Source organism: Octopus bimaculoides, chromosome 1 (genome assembly GCF_046866305.1).
Source record: "Octopus bimaculoides isolate indiv1 chromosome 1, ASM4686630v1, whole genome shotgun sequence".
NCBI classification, from domain to species: Eukaryota; Metazoa; Mollusca; class Cephalopoda; order Octopoda; family Octopodidae; genus Octopus; species Octopus bimaculoides.
Window position 1 is genome coordinate 156,051,026 of NC_142928.1, and position 6,646 is coordinate 156,057,671.

The window sequence follows — 6,646 nt, forward strand, 5'->3', positions numbered from 1 at the left end:
ATGTGTGTGTGTGTTGTTGGTATGTGTGTGTGTGTGTGTGTGTGTGTGTGTGTGTGTGTGTGTGTGTACATTGGGTTGGCAACTAAGTTCCCGCCGTATTTTTAAATTTTGGAATTTATTGTGCTTTTAAATTTTGGAATCAATTTTTTTCAAGAATTCTATTTTTGAATCATTTTGGAATCTGTTTTCTTTCTAGTTAATTTTAGTTTATTTTGTTTATTTTCAGATCATTAAAATGGAATGTCAAGTTAAGAAAAACGAGCATTTTCGACACCTCCTTCTTTTTGCTTTTAATCAAGGTTCTAAAGCCGCAAAAGCTGCTCGCAACATTTGTGCTGTGTATGGAGAGGGTGCCATAGTTGAAAGAATTGCTCGTGATTGGTATGCTAAGTTCAAAAATGGAAATTTTGACCTCAAAATGCACCTCGTTCTGGCCGTCCAGTTGAGTTCGATGAAGAGCGATTAAACCAAATTTTGTGTGAAAATTCTCGTCAAAGGACAAGGGAACTGGCATAAAAAAATGGAATGTTCTTGCACTGCTATTCAGAAGCATCTTCACTCGATGGGAAAGATTCAGAAGTATGGAGCATGGGTTCCGCATGCTTTAAGTGACAACAAAAATCAGCGAGCCACAATCTCCGCTGGTTTGCTTGCTCGTCACCGCTCAACTCATGGACACAAGCAACGATTTCTTTACCAAATCGTTACTGGCAACAAAAATGGTGCCTGTAATCAATATGAAGCAGCGTAAGAAATGGCTTAGCCCCAGTAAACAAGAGACACCACACGTGAAACAAGATCTTCATCCACGTTAAACGATGTTGTGCGTATGGTGGGACTGGGAAGGGATTATCCATTACGAATTGCTTGAACAGAACCAAATGGTCAACATGGAACTCTATGTTCAACAGATGGAACGACTTAACATGGCTATTCAAGAGAAAAGATCTAATCAGCAGCATGGAGTTCTTCTGCTGCACGACAACGCCCACCCACATATCGCCAATATGACTAAGGCAGCCATTCAAATGCATGGCTGGGAAGTGCTGCCACACCCGCTGTACTCTTCTGATTTGGCACCAATGGATTTCCACCTCTTTCAATCTCTTTCAAATGCTATGCACAGAGTTTTGCTCAATACTGATGCAGAATTGAGAACTTGGTTGGATCAATTTTTTGTGTCGAAATCAGGTGATTTCTACCAACGAGGTATTGAAAATCTTGTTGAACATTGGGAAGAAGTTGTAAACAACAAGGGTGAATACATTATTGATAGATTAGTTGTTATTTTTTATTAAACCTTTTAAAAAATTAAAATTAAAAAAAACATTTCGACTGTTTTTGTTATGCTAGCACCTGCCATACGAGCACCAACAATTTGACCTCTTTGAAAGTCTGATAGATCTGTCATTTTAATTACCTTTTTCTGATGATATCTGAAAAGAAACAGCAATTTTAGCAAAACATATTAAGCAACAAAATATAAAAATAAACAAGCTTTTGATGGTTTTATAGATATTTGAAAATTATGATGCTATGATGCTAGATGTTTCCATTATTTTGTCCAGACCCTGTATATATTGGTTAAACAACTTATCTTTATGGCTCACATATGTGAGACAGTGCATCTACCATTCACATAAGCAGTCTAAACCGCATTAAATAATCTAAATGCAAGGCTAATGTTCAATTACAAGCAATCATTCAGCACTTGACACACTTTGTCCTCTTGCTGTCTTTTTCAGTGTTATTACCTTACTACGCATAACCTACTGTGTACAACTACATATAAACTACTGCACATGCAATTATACATACCCCGTTACAGATACACCTCTATACACACTACTACTATATATATATATATCACTATTTACACAAATACACATATATCACTGCACACATAAAGACATATGCACCACCACCACCACCACCGTCACCACCACCACCATCACCACCACATCTACAACACATAAACACATGCACATTCCATAATGAGCCAACAAGAGAGCTTCTACATGGTCGCTTGACTTGCTAGAAATAGCAGTCAGATCTTCACCAAAACACAAGTCTTGGAAAAAAGAACATATTGGAGAATGTAGATGTGATAGACGTAGTTATAATCCTTTTTATCATAGATTTTTTTTAATCAACAAGGGCTGATGTGGGCTAAACAGCAGCAGCAGTAGCAGCAACAGCAAAAGCAGCAGCAACAGCAACAACAACAACGTTACATGCATATACAACCACTAAACATCATACATTACACACACGTCATCTATATACACCCTACAGTTTCTACAACCCCACTACAAACCCAATACACCTTACATACGCATGAAGCCATTATACCGTTATATTAAAGATGCTGGAAAATGGATACTTGCAAAGAAAAAGAAAATTCAGAGCACATGTAATTTTAGTGTACTTAGAGAACCGTGTGTGTGTGTTATTGAGTGTGTATGTGCATGTATGTATACAATCAGCTCAGACTCAGCTTGCCTATAAAAATGGCCACTACTATGCATGCCTCACTGAATTGAACATTATTAAAATGAATTGCCGGGCTTAGTAAAGCTTTATTGTCGTTGTAGATTGTAGAGTTTCACTGAAGTAATTTGTGTCTAATCCAGTTTCTGCTTGCTCTGTTTTTGAAGGGAAATTGATGTGGCATGGGAATAATTGGCAGTGACCATGTTAAACATGTAAAACATTAGACTTAATGACTCAAACAATTTTGATAGATATTTGATTCAATATCTACTAATATAGATTTGTACCATTCTCATATATATATATATATATATATATATATATATATATGTATGTATGTGTGTGTATATGTTTGTGTGTCTGTGTTTGTCCCTCCAACATAGCGGTTTGGCAAAATGAGATCGATAGAATAAGTACTAGGCTTACAAAGAATAAGTCCTGGGGTCGAATTTCTCGACTACAAAGGCGGAGCTCCAGCATGGCCGCAGTCAAATGACTGAAACAAGTAAAAGAGTAAAGAGTAAATATATATATATATATATATATATATATATATATAACTGCATGTGTATTTAAATAAATGCATTGTTTACAATATCATTGCAATATTGAACATTTTGTGAGAAGTCTGTTACATATTTAAAAGAAGCATTATTGTATATATTATATGATAAAACTAGAATGTGCGTGTGTGTGTGTGTGTGTGTGTGTGTGTGTGTGTGTGTATGCTGATCTTTGAATTTCAATTCACTGTGTCCAATAAACTCCTCAATGAACTCTTCTCTTTTAGAATTCATGCAGTCTTGTCTTTCTTAAACCAGTTCTGTGTCAAGTACGTAACCAGTGGCTTTAACGCCTGCTACTACACCTGACAATTTACTTCAGTTGTCAGTTGATTCACACCCAGAAAAGAAATATTTTTTTAACACCTTTGATGTTGTGTTACATAAAGTCACCTGAGTGTGCAGACCCTTTCATTAAAATATTTTGTATCCTATTCATGCTTTTCAGTTTTTCGGTAACTTTGTGATCATATGTAAAATATTACTCTCTATTTCAATAGATTAATTACCTTGTTGGGGCCTAGTTTGCTTCGTATTTTCGTATGTAAATTCCCTCATTCCTTTATAAATTGAAAAATTACACACTTTTCATTTATACCTACCAATTAAATACTATTTAACATCCATGGGTTGATAGCTTTTAATGTTCAAAAGAAAGATAGAAAAAAGTAAATAATTCTTGTTACAGACTCTTCTATTTTCATACATTCATAGTTGTACAGGTTTCCTCCCACCATTTTTTTGTCAGGAGGGGAGACAGAGTTTATAATGTTTTACAAAGCCTCTGAGACAGGTGGGAGGGAGAAAAGTGACCTGACCTGAATGCTTGCAACAGGGTGCCAGGTGGTGGTGTTAAATAAGGTGATGTATTAAGTCTACCACACATGGTGGGATTTTAACTCACAATACAAATATCTTAAGGAATCCGATCTGACATTCTCACAGTTCTGCCCTGGATTGGTACTTTTTTTTTATTGACATCGAAAGGATAAAAAATAAAGTTGATCATAGTGAGATTTGAACTCACAGTGCAGAAAATCAGAATAAATACAATAAGGCATTCTAGCCAACACTCTACTGACTCGGCCACTTCACCACCTGGATGATGATTATGAAGTCATATACTCATTTTAATCAGTTAGAATTCATTATAATTAATGTATTTGGTTATATTTTTCCAAGATGAATTAGTGCCCAATGATGAAGGAAATGGAGTAAGTAATATGATATAAAAGCAGAATTAGATTTCAAAAATATCAAGTCAGTTAAAATATAATGAATATTCTATGAGCTTACAAACAGTTTGTGCACAATTTGAGCTACTTAGCAACTTTTCCTTATAGGTTTACTTTAATAAAATTTGAAGTCTTGAATGAAAGATCATTAAAGATTAAGCATATTATTAGATTCAATGAAAGAAAATATATCTATAAAATTAGTGGCCTTACTGGCACTCGTGCCGGTGACATGTGAACAAAACATTGGACTGACTCCTGTGCAGGTGGCAGCCTTACTGGCACTCGTGCCGGTGGCATGTGAACAAAACATTGGACTGACTCCTATGCAGGTGGCACGTAAAAAAACACCATTTGAGCTTGGCCGTTGCCAGTACCGCCGGACTGGCCCTCGTGCCGGTGGCATGTAAAAAGCACCCACTACACTCTCAGAGTGGTTGGCATTAGGAAGGGCATCCAGCTGTAGAAACTCTGCCCGATCAGATTGGAGTCTGGTGTAGCCATCTGGTTCGCCAGTCCCCAGTCAAATCGTCCAACCCATGCTAGCATGGAAAGCGGACGCTAAATGATGATGATAGTCCTTCTCAATGTAAGATATTTGCTAATAGATTTTTTTAATGAACTGGATCTAGAAGTTTGATTCTCGTATAGACGCTTCTCTCTAAAGCATCACCTTTGGCCTTGTAGCAGTTTACGATGATACTGCTATGCTGGTCATGACTATGATACCTTTCTGAATGACTTGATTAACTCTTCAGGTGGTCATCTTGCATCCCATTTCCCCAGATATTTTAAGCTTCTCTAATGGACTCACAGCTTCCCTCCTCCAGCTTTATTATATCCTTAATCACTTTATCTATCACATTGCTATCAATTTGAATCACAGGTCCCTCTTTTGAGTCAGCATAGAGTAATCCCTGTTTATCTCATGTGTTTTCTACATCTAAATTAAGTTGTATTAAGTATATATGGTGTTATTTAATTTGGTACCTTACTGTTAATACCTTACTTTATATCCCTCTAGGATCAATAGATAATACTAAACCAATTATAAACCCAAGCTGAATCAGTAAATTATTTCTCCTCTGAGATAATCTTGAAGCTGAATGTTTCAAAAAACTTTCTCAAACTCTAGCACAAAATGAAAGCAATGCATCGTCATTGTCATCACTACTTCTGCCATCATTGTTGTCATCATTTAGCATGTTTTCCAAGTTAGCATGGGTAAAATGGTTTGACTGGAGCTGGTAAGCTGCTCCAGTCTGTTTTGGCTGGATGCCCTCGGTGCTAGTTGTGTTGGTTGTTACACATCTTACAGCAGATTACATTGTTCCCCATGAGAAACCTATACCTATCTCATTGATGTTAGAGTATTTATTAATTGTAAATAAAGTAGTAAAATATATTTGAATGTAATGATATACCTCTTTAGTAAGCCATTTTGGAAAGTTTTTAAGTATAGAGGCTTGGACAGATTCAAATAGCCTTGACTGGATTTTCAGTTAAGAGCCACTACCTAATCATACTGCCATATAAGGTATGGTCAGCTCCTTGAGAGACTGGAATACTCAAATAAGCATTGACTGGCATGTATCATTAATGGTGGGGGAATATTAAAGAAAAGTAATGAAAAGATCCTGCCAAATCATTATTCAAAGGTTCTAGAAAGTCTTGTCCAAGGTTATAAAAAACTAATGATTTGATTTCAACACCAGAGCCAACTCAGATTCCACACAGAACCATGTCACTTTGTAATGTGAAAAGTGTTCTCTTCTTGTCTTTATATTTAATACATTTTGAAAATCTATGCTTAACAAAAGTAAATTTTCCTTGTGTTTCAATATTGATATACATACATCATTCTATTTAATCATCCTAGTGTTTCAATGTTGACACACACACATAATTCTAACAAATTATCTGCTCTATTTAGTTTCTCTTATTTCTACAATAAATAAAAATTAACACATGCAACACAAAAGATTTAACAAGGATATTCTCTTTATTTATACATTGTAAATCTTTAGAAATTATATACATCCTTACAAAAATGTTCCTCAGTGTAATATAAAAACACTTTGCACATGATATATAAATAGTTTAATATAATAAATGTATAGAAACACCTATTTATTTGTACTATCATTCTTGCCTACAAACAGCCTCTTACCTGAATATTAATGACATAATAATGACCCCCACCCATACTAGTTTTTTTTTTTTTTTGCATGCCAGGTCCAGGACTTTTATAAAATGAATGGTTTCTGCAAGTTTGCCTCCTCTAACTGTTTTATAGGGTTTAGCTTTGGCATACCTACACTTCTCCAACCCTGCGACTTTGCTCCTGCATTCTTT

The 6,646-nt window shown here is 35.6% G+C and overlaps 1 long non-coding RNA gene across 1 annotated transcript in view; it reads right to left on the reverse strand.

Annotated features, from left to right (window-relative positions):
- Nucleotides 1-1,292: 1,292 nt before the first annotated feature.
- Nucleotides 1,293-6,646, reverse strand: part of LOC149137812 (uncharacterized) — a 12,522-nt gene continuing 7,168 nt past the window's right edge. The window contains exons 2-3 of the long non-coding RNA XR_016240625.1: nucleotides 2,920-2,989; nucleotides 1,293-1,436 (exon numbers count right to left, since the gene is read on the reverse strand). This is a non-coding gene — a long non-coding RNA (uncharacterized LOC149137812). The remainder of the gene's footprint in view (nucleotides 1,437-2,919; nucleotides 2,990-6,646) is intronic.